Source organism: Lepidochelys kempii, chromosome 5, assembly GCF_965140265.1.
Source record: "Lepidochelys kempii isolate rLepKem1 chromosome 5, rLepKem1.hap2, whole genome shotgun sequence".
Taxonomy (NCBI): Eukaryota; Metazoa; Chordata; order Testudines; family Cheloniidae; genus Lepidochelys; species Lepidochelys kempii.
In genome coordinates, this window is record NC_133260.1 from 101179597 (window position 1) to 101204614 (window position 25018).

General features: G+C 39.2%; 1 protein-coding gene across 3 annotated transcripts in view; it reads left to right on the forward strand.

Moving 5' to 3' along the window:
- Positions 1–25018, forward strand: part of KANK1 (KN motif and ankyrin repeat domains 1) — a 170743-nt gene that overhangs the window by 61592 nt on the left and 84133 nt on the right. The window contains exon 3 of one of the 3 annotated variants that reach the window (XM_073345218.1): positions 1636–1761. The exons of 1 other annotated variant lie outside the window; for it this stretch is intronic. The gene's annotated coding sequence lies outside the window, so the exon portion shown is untranslated. The remainder of the gene's footprint in view (positions 1–1635; positions 1762–25018) is intronic. One more of the 3 variants, XM_073345217.1, reaches the window with a different exon arrangement.

Genomic DNA, 25018 nt, shown 5'->3' on the forward strand with positions numbered 1-25018 from the left:
GGGGGGAAATAGGAGGTGAGGTAGGTGGGGGGGCAGTGGGGTGAGAAGAGGGGGTGGGGGGAATTTGGGATGTGCAGGGCTGCAGCAGTCAGAGAAAGAGGCCACTTGCTCCAGCTCAAGGGCTGCAGCTGCTGTGAAGAGAACCCCCTCCTTCCCAGTCCCAGCTCAGGAGCTGCCGTGGCGGGGAGAGAGGGAGACACGCCCCCTTCCTTCCCAGCTTGGTGGTTGCCACAGCGAGGGAGAGACTACTGATATTAAAATATGAGTTGTGTGCTTCTATTTGTAGAACAAAAACATGTTAATCATTATTTAGGTTTTTTTATATAGCACTTTTATCCAAAGTGCTTTACAATACTTAGCTAACGGTACAAACAACGTTTGGAAAGATCATTAAGTGGTCCACCGAGACCCTCAGCAATTTTCAAGTGGTCTGTGGAAAAAAAAAACTTTGGGGACCACTGGGTTATAGGAAGCATTTGTTAGAGGTGTGCATCCATAAGTTTGAAAATATACCATTCTATTGTACATGATTGGTTTGCCTTCCATTGGTTAAACTGTGTGTCTATCACATCAGCACACAGTGTTTTGTATCTTTCCTTGCCTGGCAGCCACGGAATTCAACAAAGAGAATTGGGTCATGAGCAAATTCGTGATTGCCTGGGTCATGAGCCTCATAACAACTCACTTGTGAGAAGATGAGGACTGTTCTGTCAACTAATGTATGTGTCAGCAGAAGTTTTTTCAAGTGACAATATCTGTAATGTTCGTTGGGTGGCTGCACGCGTTGGCATTTAGCACACTCTTCTACTAGTGTGTGTGTGTGTGTGTGTGTGTCTGTTGGGAAATGGAAATGAGCCCAATGGCTACCCCAAGATTCCTGCAAGGAGGGGTCTCTGCCAGATGGATTGGGCACAAAAATGGGTCAGCTGCCTCTGCAGCCCCCTCCCCTTACCTTTTGGGTCTGGAGATCTGCAAGTTGGGAGGAAGCAGGCCAGGGACAGACATTATCTTCTCATTGGCACTGTGGAGATATGGCACAGCCTTTAGATTTTAACTTTCCATGGTGGAGATCTCCTTTCAAAGTTGTTCCCTGCAGGACCCACTGCTGAGGAAGTCTTGAAAGCGTAGCTTTAGTAGAAGGCTACAAAGGACCAGGATGAGGTTTTCCGTGGATATAGAGCTGGTCATTGGCATGGAATTCCTGTGCCTCTGAACTCAGCCCTCCTGCTGGTCCTGCAAATGCTGTGAAGCTTGGGAGTTGTTCTGTATGTAGGCAACCCCACCCCTCCTTTCCAATAACACAGTCAGGAAGAAGTCTCAGTTAGGAAATCCTTATTGCCACTTCTTCCTCTGGGCCCATTTTATCAAAAGTCTTTTCGGGGAGAGCAGGGGTCCCAACATAGGTCTCTGAAAAGGAGAAGAGATGCTTACGAGGGATTGAAAGATCTCTAGGGTCAGGGAAGAGAATGGGTAAATAGAAGGGTGACTAAACAATGTGAAGATGAAAAAGCTTAAATAGAATGAGTCTGTCTTTTTTTTTTTTTTAAATCAAGAAAGCACTTGCTGAACAACTTATTGGTGGGTTATTTAAGTAAATTTGCTTAACAAAGCAAATATTCTAAAATATTTCTGCAGAAAACGTTTCGGACGAACATGGAGAAGAAAGGCGAGAGTGCGAGAAGAATGGTGGATGTGTTGTGATCAGTGCAGTCTTAATGACAGCTGAAGACCAATCGATCCAGGTGATTTCTTCAGAATCTGGTGTGCGAAATTCTCCACATAATTTCCATGGCATTAGCCATAAATATATATTGTTTTGCAGTATTGTAAGATGCAGTATTGTAAGATGATGAACTAGTTTGGACTCTAAAACGTAGCTTGTGCAGTGTACGTTTATTTTCCACTTTACCTGAGAGGTGGGTGTGGCTAGGAATAAAATGAGTATCTTTGCTACCAAACTTCAGTCATCACAAATTAGGAATTGGCAACTATTTTACAATTTAATCACGCTGAATAGTGTTTTCCTAGTGATGGTCTAGTTTATGCTTGAATGCATTCTAATGCATATAAGCACCTATCAAGTACATATAAATTACAAAATAGAAATGAAAACCCTTTTGACTGACTATAATCATGGGCAGATTAGCCCAAAGGGTAATTCTTTGAATGCTGGTCCCTACATTTATTCTGCTTTGGGTATGCATGCACCCCATGCCTTCCCATAATGGGATACATGTAGGGACCACACATCTTTAAGAACATTCAGTGACTAAGGTAAGTAACTGCCTCTTACCTACACATGAAAGATATTTCAGCTGTTTTTATTGTGCTTGGGATGGGATGAAACATACTTGACACACACTCAGTTCTTAAGGCAGGCAGGTGCCTCTGACATGTTACTTTGTCAGAGTAAAGGGATGCATCTTATTAAATCTCATACTGTATACATATGTCGTGTTTTGGTATCATTTTTATAGATCAAAGTACACTGCTTCAAGTTAAGTCATGCAGAGTGCGCATAAGTGGTGCTTTGCACTTTAGCAAGTCCAGCTACCATATCTCCATTTAATTTACCTGCTAGGTCCCATCAGTTCAGTTACACTCTTTTGGCACTCCAGTGGTATTTATGCCTAAAAGCACATCTTGCTTCCAAAAATACCAAAGCTCATGAGACTTGACTGCAGGATTTTAGATGTGTGATTCACTCTAGATTGTAGTTCAGAAGCAGGAGGGAAGCCCCTACTGGGAAGGTTCTTGAGTTGACCACATCACAGGAAGATTTTGTTGGGAGAAGAGGGAGTGGACAGCCCCTAGGATTTCCCTAGGGATCAGACTCAGGTAAACTCACTATAGCCTGAAACAAACATTTGGGGAGTGTGCAGGCTAGCCTTTTCCAAGCTGTTGACTGTCTTGAGTTAATTGGCAATCCCTTTAGCTCAAGGTAAAAAGCTCTAGTAGAAACAGGCTCTAAGACTCTTCATTATGAGAAGTGTAATGGGAGGACATTTTATTAAACTTGATTTCAGTATGGGGAAGTTAGGGTAAATTCTTACTTAACCTGTACTGGCTTTCACATCGCTGTGGGCCAGTTCTTAACTCTTTCCAACAATCCATCCCCAAATTCCTTTGAGCATTCTTTGGTGGAATAAGTTTTAGCACCTCTCCTCTGAAATTAAATTGGTGCAAAACAGCTACTAGAAAAGCAGTTTCAGTTTCACTAGCTTTTTCTTTTTCTGAAGCATCCAGAATTTTGTCTAAAGATTTGTCTCAAATATCCAAAGTAGCTACCGATAGTAATTTTCAATATTCCCTTATTGTAATGTCATCTGGATTCTTCCACTTCCTTGCCCCACCTGCAGAATTGTCTGTGCATGCGACAAACGTATATATTTTTTTCACAATTGGTGTCCGTGTGTGCTTTTTTCTTTCTGTAAAGTTTTGGTTATTATGGCCCTATCCTTTGTTGACAGTCAAGTACACAACCATGTCTTCTGTTGTCTCACTTGCACATATAATTGGGTCATTATGTGTAATGGTCCACCCCCCAAAGATTCATTAATAGATTTTCCCAGCACACCTTAATTTTCTTGTCCTACTGAATCCAACAGCCTCCCAGTGACATCTGCTGAGTTGGGTGATACGTCACCTGGTCATAAAGCCTGAGTAGTCTCAAACTGTTCTGAACAATTTTTGTTGCCTGTGTGAATCAAGTTATTGTTTTTTTTCCTTTTGTGGCATCCCTGTGGAGTTTGAGTCAACCAAAACAGGACTAGCAGAGTTTTGACCTCCATGGAAGAGACTACTCTTAGTTCAAGGCTGTAACACTCCTGTTCTGGATAGCAAAAAACATACAGTAGTATCATTGGACAGAAGTCATTCTGTTGTGACAATAACACTGTATTACATGCAGATGAATGAATTTAGTTGTTTAAATTATTGTAATAGTTTTAATAGTATATAGGAATTGGGTAGTATCCTTTTAAATAGTTTGGGAGCCCTCTAGTGGGCTTGTCTATATTCTATAGCGGAAGCTGCCAGAACATAGCAGAGAGGAAGTGTACATCTGCAGCTAGGCCTTGTATGTTTGCATATAGCTAGTAACTTCTGTTGTCTGAAACCCAGCTGTCCCTGCGGCTTCCTTATATTCTTTGTTTTGTGTTGATAGCAAGGATGTGACCGAGTCTAAATTAGAAATGGGAATCATGCCTTGAACTCATGACCCGCAAAAAACAGCCTAGTTTAGGACTAAACTGTCTACTAGATCTCTCTGTATCTGCATGAGAGTGTCCTGAGAGATGTTTTCTTGTTGCAAAGGAGACCTTCCTGCTGAACACAATGTTTCTGTTACATGCCATGCACATATATAAATGTTAATTAAGGTGAGCAGACTTGCTCCCACCAATTTGAAAAGGATGCATTTTCTGGCCAATTGTTGGAGTGCAGAAAAGACGTTTACTTCAGAGTTTTGTTTTCCCTGGATTTGTTCAGGTTCTCGCAGATGTGTAGTTTGATTTGGGCACTTTGCCAAGGAATTCCTTACTCAGGTATATAAGCACATTGTCCCCAAACGTTCTGTCCTGGGGCACTCCCACATAACGTGAAGGGAAGCTGATCGAGTACTCCCACGCTTTCATATTTAGTTGGCAGCTGTGAATATGTTTTGGCACATGCGTATAGGGAGGTGGAATCTGCCATCATTTGAGATATAGTGCCAAATAATTAGCCAACACTAAATGAGGATTAACTCTGATGAGGTTCCCAAGCTGACTGGCCTTTAGACTAATGGTCTGGCATTTCTCCCTCTTTGGTTTGAGGTATTTACCACATATTTGAACATATACAGATTAAGTAACACACTTAAGGGAACACAGGCAGCTTAAAAACACTTTTCACTAATAATGTGGTGCACAAACAATGTAACCTTTCATTTATGGTTTTTTTTTAAGGTGACCTATGAAGATTATTTAAAAAAATTTGGGCTTGTGCCATTTTTAACAGCTTTATATAGAAAGAAAGTCTGAAATGTGTTGGCTTTTACGCCCAGAAATTTCTTTTTAAAGTTTGTATTGAAGTTTGTGCGTGTTTTAAAATTTAAACACCAGGAATAATGTCTGTCTTCCCTGGGTTTGCTACGGGGCCTCTTTGTGGAGCTAGTCAAAGTAGTTTTGGAAGTTATGGAAGTTTTTGTTGAAGTTTTGTCAATTTTGAAATTTTTTTTGTCCAATGGTGAATGTGAGCTCGTACACTTTAAATATCCCTAGCTTTTCAATTAATCCTTAACAAAGGCTTCTCTTTTTCCAAATGTTCAGTAGCCATTGGGGTAATTTGTGTGCATGGGGGTGGAGGGAGATAAGGAGGGAGACATTCTAGAGTTTTAAACAGCCTGATTAAAATTTCCTTCCTTGTGTTATTCAGCTCTCAGTCTTCTAACTCTTGTGATATCATGACACCAATTCTCCCATGACCACAGTGGCTTTCAGAGAAGAAGAGACCTGCCTTTCTAATCTGGGGGAGGGATGGAGGAGAGGAAAAAATCTAGTCATTTTTTTTATACAGCTGTAAGAGACATAAAAGGGCACAGGCCCAATATGTCTCTCTTCCTTTACAGGTCACCTTTCAACTATAACTTTGGCAGGACAAAATTTCAGATAAAGCTCCCCTTTGTATCGAACAACAGTAAGTACTGCCCGTCTGTTTCCATGAGTTCTGATCAAGTGGTTACCAGCATAGGCTGGCTCCAGTTAGCCTGAGCTCAAGTACAAGAGAATGGGGGTTGGGAGATAAAAAGTAAAGTACTTGTGACTGTGCAAGAGAGACTGTAGAGATTATCATCTGAGCTCCCAAAGCGTAGTGATTAGGAGGCTAGTACTGTACACTCAATAACCTTGTTGTCAGTGGGATTGTACCCTCCACCCCACTTTTCAACACTGTGTGCTGGGCAGAGAGAAGTCGGATTGTCAGTAATGGGTCCCTTCAACTATACAGTCAGAGCAATTCTGTTGCTGAAGAAAAAGCAGTAGTAAGTTCAAATGATTACAAGCATGCTCTCTTTGTCACAAGGACAGGTGTCAACAGTCTGGGCTACTTTTCAACTTTCTTTTTATAATGCCATCCATCTTCAAAGTGAATGCTCTGCTTTTATCAAGTGAGAGAGGTATTTTTTACTTCCACTTGAAAGCAAGCGCTAGACGGGGATTTGCCCAGGGATCAAACTGGGATGTACCTCTTATCTCTGTTTAAAAGTACAGCCAAAGTTAGATGACACAGAAAACAGATGTACGGCAAATCACACATTGAGACAGTGTAAAGAGAATGTGTTCAGGCTTTGGTGACTTTTGAAAGCTTTGCAGTACATGAAACTCCAAACCTCACAAAGCTCCTTGAAGCATGAATTTCTTTCAGATTGTGCCAAAGATTTTGGGGTTTAAAGAACTTCAGGGCCTTTTTTTTTTTTGCCAATGTGCAGGTCCCTGACCAGACCATTCTGGTCATTTGAATGGAAGTGGAAAACTTTTTTTTTTTTTTTAATAGATGAAAATTGCCTTTTTCTAGTTAAATAACAAAACCCCTCCATCCCATCCTGTTACGTAAGTTAGCAGAGAATATTGCTGGCTTCCTGCTCTCTCCATCTCCAGACCTGCATATCTAGTAAACTCCGGCAAAAGCTTAATGTGGTTCTCGGGAGCATTGTCTCTTAATAGCAGGCACTATTAAGAGACTATTATCAGCCTATTGATCTTAAAGAAAACAAAAACGAGCCATGTGAGCACAAAACTTGAGGTGCTTCCCTTATAACAAAAAGTCCGTGGGCACAAGATTTCTTTTTACACAATTTTCATGACCCAGTTGAAAAGCAGAACAAAAAGTTAGTAAGTGATCGCCATCTTAAATTTTTTAATACACATGCAGATGTCTCAACATGTACAGGCACAGAATTCTAAAACCATGTGAAGCTTTTACACGAGATAGGTGGGCATATATGCATGTGCCTTTTATCCAGAAGGACCCCAAATTTAACTCTTAAAAACCCATTACAAACTATACAGTATAGATTCAGTATAGCAGAAGCATAGTTGCATGCTGAGTGAAGTGCAGACTGTAGCACATAGCAAGAGTACACAAGTGTTTTAGGGTGGAAAGTGGTCATCTTATCCAGTTGAAACTGCAGGGGGCTTTGTTGCAATGTGATCAGGACAAAGATCTCTTATTAACCTCTATTGACCAAAACTGATCCAAACGTCTGCTTTAATATCTTCTGTAGCTCAGTGCCCCTTAACACCATGCCATGCTGGACTATTGGTGCAGTACTGAATTACCAGTACCACTTTCTGCACTGGCATCTCCTTGGAAATCTCCCATCCAATAACTATCACTTTAGATAAGCTGTTACCAGCAGGACAGTGGGGTGGGAGGAGGTATTGTTTCATATTCTCTGTGTGTATATAAAGTCTGCTGCAGTTTCCACGGTATGCATCCGATGAGGTGAGCTGTAGCTCACGAAAGCTCATGCTCAAATAAATTGGTTAGTCTCTAAGGTGCCACAAGTACTCCTTTTCTTTTTGCGAATACAGACTAACACGGCTGTTACTCTGAAACCTGTCTAGGTCTGATTCCTATCCAGTTCATCTCAGAGAACAATCACAGCCAGAGGTGCTCTGGCTTCAGACTGAGCATAATTATTGGTGTGAGATATAAATGATAAGTTTGGTCTTAATGTTTGCTGCCTTGTTGGGGCGAGGCTGCATATTTTCCCTTTGGGCTGACACTTGCTGGATGAGTTTCATTCTGTTCCCAGACACACCTTGGTTTCTGTGTAATTAATTGGTGCTTATTAAAAGAAAAAGATATTTAAGTTTCCAATGTCTTAATTTAGGTGAGGGGGGAAGCATTTTTCTTTTAATCCTTTCTCTATCCCTAGCTTTGATCCATGCTGTATTTCAGGACATTGTTGTGTCTGCAGAGTACAATAGAAGGGGTTGCTAATGCAGGATGATCAATAGAGCAGTTGGGAAATGTCCAAGTTTCCTATTTTCCTTATCTGGTATGAAGAAGAGAAACAGGCCTACAGTTCCTTCTCTGTTCTTAAGAGCAACTTTGTTCACTAGATGGCAGTATGGTCAAGTTATATGAAAAGCTACTTTAATTCTAAAAATCAAAACAATGTAGCTTTCATCATACAGTTATTTCAGCGGTGATTATAGGGTGTGATTGCTGAACACTGCATATCAGGAGAGAGCTTTCGTTTTACACCACCTTCATTTTCAGTTTTTCACAGCCTCTTTTCTGAGTGGCAGTCTGAGAAATGGACATTCTTCAGACTGAAAAGCATTGGGCCTGGGTGCCCTGCCTCAAAATTGCAAATGGTTAAAGTGTCTTTTTTTTTAAATTCTCTAATAGTGGGTTTGAAGTGTGGCCCTTTTATGCCTTTTAGATACCGAAGTGCTGGAATACATAGCACATACTCACTCTTTGCAGATCTGTTGTTATCAGAACTGCCCCAACACACTGTACTGTTCTTGTGGCTTCTACTGAGAGAATATTGGCAAACGTCAAGGGCTCAGAAAAACCTGTGCATAAATCACTGACTATGATGAAAAAATTACTAATGGATTTCTACTTAAAATAGATACTGCCAATCTTCAAAAATTTTGGAGAAACTAGTCCAGTAAATTGAATCTCTCTTCCACAAAAATATGCCAGCATCCAATTACAGGAAAAAAAAAACAAAATTTCACCAAATAGCTAGATGTTTCTCTTACATTTAGCATTATACCCACAGAGTTCCAGTCCTCGATCTAGAAAGGAATTCAAGCATGAGCATAATTTGGAAGTCAATTGGACTGCTCAGATGTTTAAAGTTAATTGTGTGTTTAAAGTAATCTGCTGGATCAAGGTCTTAATCATTTTCAGATTTTTACTGATTCATTTTTTAACCTTCCTATTACAAAAAATCCCTTCAAATAACAATTGAATTTCTATGAAGCGCAAGATAGAAGCAGAGTTACCCCCACAAGAAGGTGGTTTCAGAGGGGGACGAGACACGTGATCAAATTGTGAATATCCGTTACATTGAAAAGAGCTGGGAGCATAACCCCTCCTTGATTGTCTTTCACTGCCTACTCCAAATAATTTCATCCCATCCAACATAACCATCTTTGGAGAATACTGGTGCCATGGGGTTTCCAAAGCACCTCAGTGAGCTCATTGCAAGGCTCTACTGACAACAACAGACCACGGTGGAAACCACAAAAGGCGACGAGTGGTTTCCCACTGGGCAGGGTGTGAGACAAGGGTGTATTCTGTTCCCAAGTTTTTCCAACATGTATGCAAATGTATTATTAGGCAAGCTGGGGAAGGAGCTGGGATTTCCATTGGTAGAGACCTTTTTAAATGGCCTTGGATATGCTGATACTCTTCGCTGCAATATCGAGGCAATGCAACCAATGTTGGCATCTGTAAAAACAGTTACTGAGGAATATAGTCTATCCCTGAATGTGGCACAACCAAAATGTCCATACGCTGACATGATCATTAATAACAGGAAGCAAGTGCACACCCTGATGGACAGTCAAGCTGTGGAGGCAGTACCTGAATTTAGTTACCTGGGATCCATACAGAGCCAACGGAGAAGGCCGCTCCAAAAAAAATTGGAAGAACACTGGGGCTGGCTTGCTTAGCTGTGGCCTCCCTTATGAAAGTGAGGGAAAAACCGTGGCATCTTGAAATGTACAAAGGTTTGGTTGATGAAAAGTGTAATGACTTTTTTAATAGGAACTTACGGATGTGAATCCTGGGAAACTGATGCTTCTGACAAGAGGAAAATTTAAAGCCTTTGAGAAATGGTGTTGGTGAAGACTTTTGTGTATCTCCTGGGTGGGAAACCAGATGAATGCCTATGTTAGAAATAGTCTTGGAGAGACCTGGACTCTGTTGTCAGAAATGAACAGGCCCAAACTTCTGTATTTTGGTCATATAAGGAACAGAGATGGAAATAACCTCAAGAAAGTTATAAGGAATGGTGGTGGGATAAAGTCCATGACTAGAGCTGGTTGAAACTTTTCGATGGAACCATATCCCATCTGTATATGCAGTTCTGTTAAAATCACAATACTTAGCAAAATTTGGTCAGTTTTGCTGGAATTTTGTATCTGAAGAAAACTGGCAAAAAGTTCCAACACATTTGACGTGTCCTGTTTCAACATTTTTCTGAACGAAATGTTTCAATTTTTTGTTGAAATTACTTTTTTTTAAATTTCTTTTTATTTTATTTTATCTTAATTTTGGTTTAATTATAAAACAGCAGAAATTGAAATAGAATGTTTTGATTTTGTGAAAATGAAAATGTTTCAATTTTCCTTTGTGGAGCATTTTGGAATTGTCAAGTTTTTTTTCTGATGTGAAAAAAAAGCCAAATTTGAATCTCTAAATCCTTCATGAAACAGAACTTCTGTCCTTTGCACAGTTCTATCCACTACTAGAGCTTGTTAGAAAATGGATTTTCTGTCCAGTGAAAAACTGAGATTTGTTTCATCCTGAATTGGGATGAAAAGACAGTATCAAAACTATTCACAGAACAAAATGCATTTTAGGTCAGTCTAAACGATTTTGACACTTTTAAAATTTGTTTTATGTAACGTGGACATTTTAACACTTGCAAAACTTTTTTCCAGTTATTTTCAAAATGAAATTTTGTCAGTGACTTCCCAAAAAGTTTTGATTTCACTGAAACAACATTTCCAGTGAAAACTTTCCAACCAACTTTTCCCACTACCTCTACAGTTTCTTCAACTTTAAACTCTCAGGTAGTTTTCCAGTAGGAGAGTTGGATCCAGCTTCCCTTTCTAGCGGCAGCACATTGTACAATCCATTCCCTGGTCCTTTGTTAATGGATGGTGGGAAGTATAGTACACTTGTTTCGGTCCAGTGTGTTTATTCCTGTGTGAAGTGCTTTGGGTTTTCTGTTATCACTGTGATAAGTGCCTGGGAGTTGAAACACAGAGAAAGTGACAATATATAGAGAACAGACCAATTCTTAGGTTAAAAGAAAAGGAGGACTTGTGGCACCTTAGAGACTAACCAATTTATTTGAGCATAAGCTTTTGTGAGCTACAGCTCACTTCATCAGATGCATACTGTGGAAACTGCAGAAGACATTATATACACAGAGACCATGAAACAATACCTCCTCCCACTCCATTCTCCTTCTCCTTGGTAATAGTTTATCTAAAGTGATCACTCTCCTTACAATGTGTATGATAATCAAGTTGGGCCATTTCCAGCACAAATCCAGGTTTTCTCACCCTCCACCCCCTCCTCCCCACAAACTCAGGAGAGTGGGGTGGGAGGAGGTATTGTTTCATGGTCTTTGTGTATATAATGTCTTCTGCAGTTTCCACAGTATGCATCCAATGAAGTGAGCTGTCGCTCACGAAAGCTTATGCTCAAATAAATTGGTTAGTCTCTAAGGTGCCACAAGTACTCCTTTTCTTTTTGCGAATACAGACTAACATGGCTGTTACTCTGAAACCATTCTTAGGTTAGTAATTGGTGCTGCTACCTGCCATTCAGGGACATCAGATCACAACACACCAATCCTAGATTAGATGATTTTAGGATGCAGAAAACTAAGGGTGAAGTCCTGGTCCTGTTGACGTTAATAGTTTTGTCACTGATTTCCGTGGGATCAGGATTTCACCCTAAGAGTTTCTCACTAATATTCTTTCTGTTTAAATTCACTAGTGGTGGTGTTTTATGTTGAAAGGATTTTAACAGGGGGTGGGGATAGAGGGGAGTCAGAAGTCCCTTTCCAAGTTGGATGGATCTACTGCCTGTATATAAGCAGTAAGATAACAAATGTCCGTGCCCTCTGACACTGTTAATGCCAGAACATCTTTTAGTGTTTTTATGGGTGCAACCTAAGGACTTCTTGCTTATCAGCGCTTGTACACCCAAGGAGGGAGAGATAAGAGGTTCCTTTTCATAAAACACAGCGCAGCGAACTATCTAACCACTTGCATTTTTTTTCCAAGTTGAAAAAACAAATTACTGGCAGGTGTAACAAATGTGTGCCTAATTACTCAAACATACAGTAGCTTTAGTGGAAAAAAAATCACTCAAGCTCTTAAGTGCAAAATAAAATGTGCCTTAAATACTTTAAGCTTAATTTCACTAAACATTTTGTAGTAGTTACTTAGTAGGGCCATATACCATAAGCTTTTCTAATTAGTAGTCAATTTTTTTATTAGACATGACACACTCAAAGGTCAGATTAGTTATACAGAGCAGAACTGATTAATTATGGAAAGCTGTGTTAACTATTTCAGACTGTAATGAAGTTCTTAGAATTCAGGTGTCTTTAATCTAAAGCAGCTGCAGAGAGAATCTATTCTGCACATCTATATGCTTCTAGAAAAACAGGAGACTTAAGTCTTAAAATGTGCCAGGCAACTATCAAAAAAGAATAAACCTTAAGTTTCAAGCTTCACCTTCTCTAACACTGTTAAGACAGTATCTTCAAAGCAAGGGCTAGCTAATAATACAGCCAATGCAGTATATTTAATGAAAGCTTTTAATTTTTAAACGCACCCTCTTTTATAGTATTAGGTGGAGGTGAAAAAGTGATCTTGGAAAAATAAAGCTGGATTTAATTACAAGTGTCCAACTCTTCTGCTTCTGGTTTTACCAGGTAGCAGTTGTTTAACTGTACAGAGCATATATTAGGTTGAGTACATAGAGAATTCCAAATTTACAGCAAATATTCTCAATGCACTTTAAATAACTACAGTGATCTTTATCTTAGAGCCAGTTAAATAGTACAGAAATCGTCATATTTTCATGGAATAAATCTGGCAAGTTTATTATTTGTGTGTGAGGTTCTTAATTGTTCATGAACATTCAGATGGCTGCTGGTTTCTTCATTGAAAAAAAACATGAATTTTATTATAATTGATGATTCATTCACAAATTTATATTGGAAATGTTATTTTCTGTTTGTTTACAAAGTTTATCACCCCATCAGGTTGCAGAAACAATACAGTATGATTTCAATGGCCAATAACACATACATGAGCCAGAGACTTCACTTAAAACAGACAAGTGAAGCATCTCCTGAGTCCTGTTCCCACTCCCCACTCTGGCTTCTGTTTCTGATGATGGACTAGCTCCCTTGTTTAGAGAGCATCTCACTTTTAAAAGCAGGATCTGACACTCTTTTCTGACTGGGATTTTCCATTTTCCATCAGTTGCCGGGGGCAGAGTTGTTAAAAGTCAGCCTCTCTGCCCCTAGGAACTTAGTTTCAGCTTCCCAAACAGTCTTTCTGCTCCTAAATGGAGGTTCCAGTCGACACCAAAAGTTACAATTATAAATGCTGTTCATAAAACAGAATGGAATTTATAAATTGACTTATTCCCCAAACTGTCACAATAGTCTGATAGTCTACTCATGAGTATAACTTGACCAGCTGTAATCAAAACAAAGACAGCTCTATTATTTGTTATCTGAGCATTGTGATTGTGTTTACTCAGTAAAACATGGTGTGATCCCTATCCCAAATATCTCACATTCTAAATTAGACAGGTAAGTGGTTTAGACACAAGGCACTACCTGACCAGATAAAGATAAAAACTGAAGATGGTGCAAATTCATTTATGTGTATACACTTCTTCTGAAATTAATTATTATTGATAGGCTTCAGAGAAGGGAGGGGTCTGAGTAGAGAAGGGGAAGTTTCCTGGTACCCAAAGAAAGGGGGAGAAGTCTAAGATTAGGGGGAGGAATGGACAAAGGCATGAGGAAGGGAGCAAAGGAAGCATTTAAGAGGACTTCATTTTCTGACTGGCAAGTCAACAGTGTTCATAGGCACTAAATTCACTAATACAAACCTAAGCTGGCACATCTTAAGGTCCTTTTTATTATATTATAAAGACACCGCTGGATTTTATATTTCCTGACAGAACTTTAGAGTCTGTTCAGTTTTCACTACTTATGTGGATTGTTTACTTTCTGCATTTCTCCCAGACCAGACAATAAAAATGTACTAGTCAGTTTTCCTTTTGTTTATTATCAATTTCTATTTCATTTCACCTTCAGGTTCTCATACACTAGCACAGTCTGCAATATCTGAGTTGCAAACACTTAAGGGAAATGTTTGCTTTGAAAAACAACTTTCTCTAGAATGTTTTGTTTTTAAATTGAAAGCACTGCTACTTGTCTCAGATCATAACATTTATAAACCCAAATTTAGAGCCACAATTGACCCTGAAAAGATAATAAAGTTTCAGTGAAAACATTGTACTCCACCAAAGATAAATGAAAATATATAAATATTGTAATATAAGTTATTTAGGAAATTGAGTAATAACTAGTTTACATAACTTGTGTAACCACTGCACTGTTTGTTCTCTCTAATTTAAGTCAAAGTATTTTATTATGACCAAGAGAAGGGAAGTTTATGGACAGTAACAACAGTTATACTCAAATCCTTGCAAGAAGCAAAAATAAACTTAATTTGCTGCAGTTTTGACTCACAGTATCTTTTCAGATAGTAGAGTCTCTATAGAAAAATGGTTTGGCCTTTCAAAGACACCTCTGCTCACTTTTTACAGTATAGCATTCAGAAATTCATGTGGGAAGATGGATCAGCCACCAATTGCATGTGAAATTGAAGCTTTTAATTGAAAGGAGCATATGAGTTTCCTTGATGAGGCAGTCATATTGCTGGAATGTGAGACTTGTGATGCTTTACCTGTGTGGCTTGTAAATTATTCAGTTCATACCAGTAAGTGAGCTTTGTGTCAGACCTTACAAGCCAGTTCCTACACTGCTTTAAACATCTACTGGTTCACTTTAAACGCTGCTTAAAAATCATTATTTTTCCAAGACTGACCCAGGTACAGGTATGAAAACAAAGGGACCGTTTTGGTTTTTGTTTTTTCAGAAGAGCTGAGCACTTATAATTTGAGTGGGGAGTTGCTTGGCACCTCTGAAAGTCAACCCTAGGTGTCCCCAGTTGGACACCTAAAATTAATGGACAATTCTTTGAAAATGCTGGCCCGGATAATGTGTCCAAGGCCACAAGATGAGTCATTAGCAGAGCTTGGATTAGAACTCAATAATTCCCTGTTTCTAATTCTGTACTCAGTCCATCAGGTATGCTGGTTAGCACTAGGGAGTTATTTTTCTTAATGTAATCTTGCTAAACTTTAACTTTCCATGGAAATACCAATAAAATGGTTATGAAAACTGAAATATCTTAAGTTCACCAATAAGAAAACTTTAAATAATCAGTTTATTAGGTTGAGTGAGCATAGTCTTAAAAAAAAAAAAAAAAATAGAGAGCTTCCCATTCAATCTAAAGATTTCACCCTGTCCAGAAGGGAAATTAATTTAGAGGGCAGAATGCTTTTGAAAACACTTGTCTACAATTTTCTTTCTACTAGGAAATGTAAGGGAGGTGAGGAGATAAACTATTTGTAACAGATTACTTAAGTATTTAAAACATTTTAGGAATTAGCTACAAACGGAGAAATAGGCCCATATTAAGTAAAGTAAATAATTCGCCTAAGTACTCAGATCCAGCTGAAATACATGCACAGCAACTGCACTGACCTGAACTAGATTTTATTGTGAATTTCCTGAAGCAGTTGCTTGTTATCTGGTATGAGTCAGGTTTTCACATTTTCACTGTTAATCTGCAGGAAACTTGGGTGTTCATGCATCCGGTAGTCACCTATTGTTAATGTTCTACACAACATTTCTGTAAGTGGTAACTTGGTAATAACAATATATGGGTGTTTGCAATTGGCTTTTTGTTTTGCCCGATTACTGACATTCACTGACGTAATGTAAAAGAAATAGCTGCACAGGCACGAAGAGCCGGCCCTTAACAGTGGCATTCGAAACAAGGTGTATGCCGAACCGATGCTTTATTTCAGCAAGACACACCTGTCAACTGGAAGAAACAAAATCTCTGAATCCTTTACTTACTGTTCTTTACTTGTAACACCTGAGAAGGCTGTAACTGAAAGAGATTAGAGAGGAAATGTGTTTCTACACACACACACACATTAATGTACTCTGTGCATTTGACAGCAATTAATGCCTTTTTTGTGCCTATCACACAGCTCTAGGAGAGGGCACATTTGAAAAAAAGAAAAACATAGTTGTGAAATCACAGAAATTGAAGGTAGGTGTAGTATCTGCAATTGCTTTTTAAGTCATGTTTTGAAATTGGCTAGGTTTCAAGTTGGCGATGTCCATTTCATCTCCTGGCGCTTGCTTGTTTCTAAGGTTCAGTTCATTGGGAATATAGATGAGACTGGTAGCGCCACTTGTAGTTGAGATTGCCCACTGTTTTTTTTTAGTTGCCTATAACTCTGCCAGACTTAAACCATTCTGGCTCAAATTTTCCATGCTGTGTATCTGCTTCAAGCCAGATTTTTCTGGAAGGTTTCCGGTAAAATAGTTCAGAACAAACTTGCCTATATTTGTTTTTTAAAAGTGTCACAATTTGTTGAGACGCTCTAGTACCTCTGTGTTTTGGAGCAGGGACTTCATATTTGGTACAGGGGTCCTCCTGGTATCAGAGATGTGCCTTATATTCTCCTGTGAAAATCAATTCCAATTTGGCCCACTTATGAGCCTCTGAAAATTCTTGGTTTGCACTTGCTCGGTAGAGACTTCAGTGTTCTGGCACTGAAATTCTTTAAGGATTCTGTCTGTACTGAGCGTGCTGCAGCCCAGGGCTGCAGAGGCTGACTAGGATTTTCCTTGCAGTTGCTCCTCCTGGTGCCAGGGGCAGGAACTGCAAGGACATCAGCTGTCACTCCTGTGGTCTCAGTGCTGCCCTTGCTGGTGCCCAGGAGGAGGAAGCATTCAGAGTTGAATGCAGAGGTGAGAGATATTGGGGTAGGGAGAAGGGTTGCAGGAGCCAGAGCAGAAATGGAAAAGAGGAAGTAGGAGATAGGGAAATGGTAATGTAGGAGGAATACTAATCGAAACAAAGGGGAATGGGAACAAGCTGTGAGCGCAGGGGCAGAAGGGTTCATAATGACCAGAGAACACACCCTTCTACACCCTGGAATTGAACCAGCAGTCCTGAGTTTCTACATTCTGCTGCTGTCCTCAGAAGCTGAGACACCCTCTGGACAGCGTGGGTGTCTTATCTCTCTCTCGCTCTCTAGTGCAGTGGTTCCCAAACTTTAACAGCCCGCGAACCCCTTTCACTAAATTGTGAAATCTCGTGACCCCTCTCCTAAAAATGAATATTTCAAGGGATTTAAGTTTAAATTTCCTCAGTGTGATGGATGCGTTTGCTTTGCTCTGCATAGCTCTTGGAAGTCCAGAACCACTGGAGAAAGATAAAGTCTCAGGTCTGGTTCGGCATCAAGTCTGTTTCTGCATTTGGTTTTCAGATGTGCGTACAAGGAAAACGCTTTCTCGCATAAGTATGTTGTTGAAAATAGTAACAGAACTGCAGCTTTTTCTGCCAGAAAGGGGTATTCGTTTCTTAAACTCAGCCAAAAGTTGATCAATGACAGATTTCTGAAAACTCCTTTTCAGTTCGTAATCACAGGAGATCTCAATCAATTTCTTTTTCCCCAGTGTTCAATATTTGTGTTGAGAAAGTGGTATCATCAAAAGTGTTGCAAATCCAGTCATTATTGCCTGACATAGCTGGAAAGTATTCCCTAAAAGTTGTGCAAAGTCCTTTTAGGTGTGCAGTTATATTGGTTTCAGTTGATCCAACTGAAGTTTATGTTCTGCCAGGAAGTCATGAAGATTACAGAAACACTCAGTTTGATTGTTTTCCAAACAACTTTCCCAGAACTGCAACTTCTTTACCATGGATTCAGCTCGCTCTTGCACATTGAAAACTTATATTGAGGCCTTGAAGAGAGAAATTTAGGTCATTAATTCTTGAGAACATATATGCTAAATAAGCTAGACTCTGGAGCCAGCTGGCAAGGTGGAAAGGGTGGCTGTTGGAAAAAAAAACAAACAACTAGAATTTCCGTTCTAAGCTCAAACAGGTGCACAAGGATTTTGCCCCCGAGAGCCATCTAACTTCAGTATGGGTCAACAGACAGTTGTGTATACTACCCATTTCTTCACAAAGTATGTGAAATATTCTGGAATTTTTGGCCGTGATTTTATGAAATTCTCCATTTTCACTGCATTGTCCAGCACTTCCTTCAGTCCCTCAGGCATGTGTTTTGTTGCGAGGGCTTGTCTATGGATGCTGCAATGAGTCCAAGAGACTTTTGGTGCAACCTTTTTTGTTCAAACTACAAATCCAGTGTACTTCCTTGTCATTGATGTGGCCCCATCAGTGCAAATGTCTAGGCAACGAGACCAATCTATTTCCTTTTCTTGAAAATATGCATTAGTCAGTTTGAAGATATCTTCTCCAGTTGTACGTTCTTCCAATGGTCGGCAAAACAACAAGTCGTCTTCAACCATACTTTCATTCACATAACGTACAAACAGTAGCAAAATAGCTAGATTAGCTACATCAGTCGATTCATCCTATTGTCTAGTATAGTATGGACTATTTTTCACTCTATGTACAATTGTGGTCTCTGCATTATTTGACATGTCATTAATTCTTCATGATATGTATTATTGGACAAAGGTACCATGTCAATCCTTTTAACAGCCTTTTCTCTAAGCATTCAATGAACTACATCTTCTATACATGGACCAATCAAGCTCTCTGCTATGGCATGGGCTTCTGATGCTTTTGCTACTCGGTAGTTCACGCGGTATGACGCTTCAAGTGCATTTTCATTATCAGTACTTGCTTTGGATATAAAACTGGTAATGCCACTTTTCCTCTCAGCTAATTTTCACTGGAAAAAATCAACAGGCTTGTCGAGTTGTGCAGGATGCCTAGTTTCTAAATGGTGCCGAAGTAGAGAAGGTTTGAGGCTGCTGTTTGCTAGAACATCACCACAAATCACACTCTGTGGTTTTGGATGTTCTTGATCACCAATGCATGTAAAGCCATATTTTATATAATCATCATCATATTTTCTTTTCTTTCTTTCCAGGACCATCATGATCATTAGACTTAGATTTTCCACAATGTGGACTTGAGGAAACACTAGCTGATCCTTGCGTCTTTACACTTTTTCCTTTTTCAGCCACTTATCCATTGAACTTGTGTACAAAAGTTCTAATAAAAATAACACAGAGAGACTGCTAGCAACCAACAAACTAGAAAACGAGAAGATTCACTCAAGTCTCACTGAGGCAAAACAGCACTTCAGAGAGAATGACAATTACTGAGGCACCTTAACACTGCTACACTGGCTGCAACGTGCTTCCAGCTGGTTTGGCTCGCAAACAGCTTTTCTTCCGCCACGAGATCTGTCCCTATGAGGGTGCCTGCGAGGGACAAATTAGCTTGGACTATCCCCCACATACAGCATGGCCCGTGCTCACTCTGCCCTCGATGCCAGCTTCCCCTGTCTGACAAGGACAGGGGTCTGAGCTGCCACCTGCGCTCCTGGGGTCTCTGCTGCTGCCCCGGTCAACTGAGCTCAGGCTGCAGGTCCCGTTGACCGCCGGGGCTTGGGCTGCCGGCCCAACTGCCCAGCCCCACTCTCCCTGGGCCTTGGGCTGCCAGCCCCACGCAGGGCGCTGGGGTTCGGGCTGCCGGCTCCCCCACTGATGGGGGCAGGGCTCGGGCTGCCAGCCCAAACTGCCCTGACCCGCTCTCCCCGGGGCTCGGGCTGCCAGCCCTGCAACTGGGTCCCACCTGCTGCCTCCAGTGCCCGGGGTCCTCTGGCCGCCATGGGTGAAATTTTTCTGGTGAACCCCCTGTAACGTTCTGCGAACCCCCATGTGTTCGCGAACGCCAGTTTGAGAACCACTGCTCTAGTGGTTGGTGCACACAGAGGTTAACAGCCTACTACTGCTACCAGTTTCTCTGTTAGTTCAAGTGGTAGAGGTCTCTTCTATGAATATCAAGGTCTGAACCCTGCTAATGATCCAAGCTGGGGGTCTGTATAGCACCACATGATAGAATTTCTGTTTATTCGGGTTTCTTTTAAAGGCCAAAACGATCAAAACATGACTGGGTTTGTTTTGTTTTACTGTGCCAAATGTAAAGGAGTGACATTGCGACCCCATGCACCCAGTCACAACACCACTTGCTCAACTTTGCCCCGGCTTGCCACGCCATAGATAGACTTGGAAGAATGTTGAAGCTGCTCTGCTTGAAGGCAAGTACAAGCCAGCCTGCTAAGAAATGTCATAGTCATCAGTTGTTGTGATTACTTTTTCATTTTCCTAATACAAGAAAATCAGCAGTTAAGTTAAGAAAATTGTTGGGGGAAGAATACAGGTGATAATTAGCACAGGAGGAGTTAAAACAAATAAATTAAACCAACTGAGTTAATGAGAGTTACTCTTGCTTATTATGTTGACAGGAAATAATTTAAAAACAGGTTAGATTAGATTGGTGATCTTATAACATTCCTAGTAATCATTACTCCTGCATGTTAACTAGGGTAAACTTACACCCACATTATAACATGTTTTGCACCAAACCATAAACAGCTTACTACTTTTCAATATTTCATCAGTGAGAAGAGCAGTGGAAGTTTTCATCACACTATCCTGCTAATGTTCCTCAACCATCCTTTAGAATTAGCAAGAGAAGTAGGGAGTTCAATCTTTATGCCCTTTAGACATTGGTGCCTCTACTGAGATAGCCAAGAAGTGCCACTTGAGTGTTGACATGACTACCTGTACTAGAAGCTGAATTAGGACCACTTACTCACTTCACATAGGCCACCAAACAGTTAACTGGTAGGCAGTACTTAAATATTATGGCTTGACGTCTATGCAGGTGAATTTTATTACCATTAATCAGTATTCATAAAATGTGTACAGCTCTGTATCTGGGGAATCTGATGAGGTTATTAATGAGGCCACTACTTGGATTTACACAGCAAATGTGATCAAGATCAAGAAACAAGGTTTTCTGTATAAATGATAATTACAGTAACTTGATTTGCTCATAAAGACAGGCTAACTAGACTGCAGTTTTGCAGTTGTTTCTTGTTTTTTCACTATCCTGAAGTTTACATAAATCTTCCACTGAATTGCCAACTTCTACACACCTGTCTTGTTTAGGTATTTTTGAATATATAATATAAATATAACTAAACTTTATAACTAACTCAGTATTATTGCCCAGAATTTTAAAGGTCATTATATGTGGAAACCCTATGCAATTTTTGAAGAGGTGATGATGTCCCCTGATCCAAGATGGAAGTGGATAACAGTGGTGCTCTTGACACTGGAAGTCTGTCTCCCCACTGATAAGGCTGGCACTCCCAGATGCCAGAGAGAGGAACTGATAAATGTGTGTGGGGGGGTTTGGGGGGGTAATCATTCACTGAGTAGATAAGATGGGTATTGTCTTATGGGCCAGGCTCTTCTACTGTATTTCTCTCTGGATGACTGTTTGATGAAACTTACAGCGTTTGTGAAGGCACTTCCTAAAACTTCCTGTGCTGCCTGTACAATCTGTTGTTTGTTTTATTTTGTCATCTTTATTAACATTTCATTTCAGATCATTCAAATAACAATCCAACTTCTAAGGCTTACTGTTTTAAATGTAGCTGAAGTCTGTAGCCACTCAAGATTTGAAATTAATTCACCCCTTAGAAGTATTAGACAAGCTCAGGCATGAATAAATAATATAATTTTCCATGTTTTTCTGAAATTCTTAAGACAAAATTTGTTGCTATGCTAACTGATAAAATGATTCGCATGTATTGGGTGGTTACACTGTAATTCTTAAATTATCTCAGATTTTCTTTTTCTTTTTAATTGATTTTGTACTATATTTTATTATTCCAGTAAAATAAATATAATAACCTCTCCAGCTCTCATAGGATATGCTCAGTATGTTCACAAATGTAAAGGAGATGAGAAATTATTCATAGACATTCTGTTCTAATTTTCTGTAATTATCCGTATGCCCAAAGTTAAATTAATTCTACCAGTACTAGTCCTTGCATTATTGTTTATTTGCTGTTGATCAGTAAAACAAAGTGGAATCCCTCCAGTCTTTTGCACCTTGAATTACTCTTCTTTTGACCTCTGAACAGGTGCAAATTGGCATTGCTTTGCAGTGTTGTTTTCATGTTTGTAGACTTCCTAGGCATGGGACCCAGGTACAGACATACTGGTCCAGTAGCAGAGGTAATGGAGGGTGAGTGTGGATGTAGTGGACTATGATTTACTGGAGTGTGCAACAAAATATGCAGACCATGTTCTCAAAGCCCTTTCCCAGAATACACTTGCATAGCTCGACACACTCAGCTCCCTTTTGGAGTTTCTGATGAAGCACAGGGGTTGTACAGCTGTGTTATGCAGGATGGCCACCTATCTCTCCGTGCACCTGGAGCTCTGTACTGCAAGGAACTGAGTGCCCTTTTCCAGTGACTTTAGTGTGAGCTGGGAGCAAGCACCTTGCAAGATCAAGGCATTAGAAAAGTCAGCTGGAACTTGGATCTAGATCTGCAGTTTTCCAGGGCAAATTTTTGTAAAGCCTTCAGATTTTGTTCCAAAGGACTATGTTCTGTTTTAGGTAGAAATCTGATCTGAAGTATAGGGAGATATGCGGGTGTCTCAGATTTCACAATGTGGTGACTAATGAGTTACTTTTTAATAGTACTCTAAAGCACGAATTTAAAAAAAATATATGCTCACTACCACAGGGTGGTTTGATTTAAATCAATGTGATTTAATTTGCCAATTTTAATCATTATTTAAATTATCAAACAGGAACCCTTGATTTAAAGAATCAATTTTAATCTTGTTTTCTATTTCCTAAAGAAAGTTTAATTCTCATTGCTTTGGTAACCATTAACATTAAAACATGTTGATTTGCAACTAAATATAGCCTTTACACTACATTTGTTGGTACATTTAGCTAACCAGGAGGTTATACTATATCTACACACATTTATTTAAGAATTATACAGCTTACCATGCATTGATTCAAATTCTTAATGTTTACTTTTTTGTTACAAAATTGTTCATGATGCATTTCTTATTTACAAGAGGACTAATTTTTTATTTGGGACTTCTGTCAAGCTGTATTTGAAATCTAATTTTCATCCAAATTTAAAATGTTTGTTCATTTTTTGATCTTTATTAGTCAAATAAATCTACCTTAAATGTGCTGGGTACATAAGAAAAAAAGATATGTTTGTGAAAACATATTCTCCATTTGAAACTGGTCTGTTAAACAAAGGAAGTATTGTTTGTGAATAGAACCGATTGTTTCTGGTCACCATGTCCTTTGAGATTTTTTTAAACTAGTAGATCTCATCCTCTCACCTCATTTTTATTCAGAGATGAAAAGAGAAAAACAGTATTTCCTGCTTTTTCAATTTTGTTTCTCAATTTTGAATGAACTAATCATTGAACTGAATTAGTTGAATAAGGTGAAACAAAGAAAATATTTTCTCTGACCCCGTAGAAGAAGCTACTGCTGTCAAATGCTGGTTTTAGTATTTCTACAGTCTCTGTTTGCACGTGCTTACCCAACGACATCTCACAGTTCTGTGCTTTGGCTCTTTTATAACTTTGGCAGCAAACACGTACTGCTTATTTTTATTTATATATGGAATATTTTAATTTAAATGATTTTAATAGATTATAGTAAGGTTAGGTCTCATCTTATAATTTCAAATTTAATTTTAAATATATTTTTACAAGTATTTTATTTAAATAAAAACACCTTTTTTATCATTTGGTTTTGTGACTTGGGCTCAAAAAGATAAAAATGTGACTGTCATGTCTTTTTAAAAACTAGCTTTATTTTTACCACAGCTCTCCTGACCTGCCTTGTGTTTGTTCAGTCAAAAGTAGAAAGGAAAGGGAGGAGTAGCTGATCTGTCAGGTTTTACGCAGCAGTAGAGTACTTGGGTTAGAAATAAGTATAGATTGTGCTTCTCATATCAATAATTCGCAATTCAATTGTTGCAAATTGAACTCTTAAGCAATTAATTGCCACATTCATTTGTAAAAATGTGTGCTCCCCTGTAAGGCTGACAAGCAGCTTCGATCTGTACACTTTGACCATCTAAGTATCTTATTATCTTTTGGGAATAGGAATAGTGTAAATTAAAGAGCATTTCCAAATGAGTTTCGTTATTTAAATGCCATCTGCTGTTCCTAAACTTGGCCTCTCAGGAGGTAAATGCATTACTTCATTTCCTTGTGGAAACCGAACTTGTCTGTATCTCCTTTATAGGTGGTCTGGTATAGCTATCATATGATGACTTTTAGCTAAACTTAGACGGGGGTTATCTTTCAGTATTTTAAGAACTTTAGTTTGGTTTGTGATCCTGGTAGCTTTTACTCCTTGCTGATAATTCTCTATTTTTATATGTCAAAATTCAGTATGATGGCAGCAGGTAAGAAACTTAACTGAGATCTGTTCATGTCTGAGGAACTTTTATCTTTTGTATACAAAGTATTTTTACATTTCCCATCTCCATCTTTCATGTGCTGTAAAACATTAGTCTGCTGCAAAAGTAAAGACTTAAATTGTAATCTTTCTGCGAAGTATGGTCTACTTAATTATCCGAAGCATAAAAAATATATTCAGGCAGTAGACTGAGTACTCACAAGTATTAAATATGGTCCGTATTTCCTTCTCCAAAGCAGGACTTGTTGAGTGACTTTTTGAATTTTTTTTCTCCTCTCTACTTTCCTGTTTATCTCAAATGAAACAAATGATGTCGTTCTTACTATTAAAGTTATTTTGGGGAAAATATGTTGTCATATTTACAGACCTACATTGGTGGTACCGTAAAAAATTTTGATGGGTATATATTCCATACCTATTCAACAATAAAAAAAGGTACTGCAGGCATCTGGAACTGCAGCCAACATACTGTATTCAAAAATTGGAAGAACAATGTAGCAAGAATACAAGCAGCATTTATAATTTAAAGGATATTGCTAATGGAATTCCTTTTTGCTACA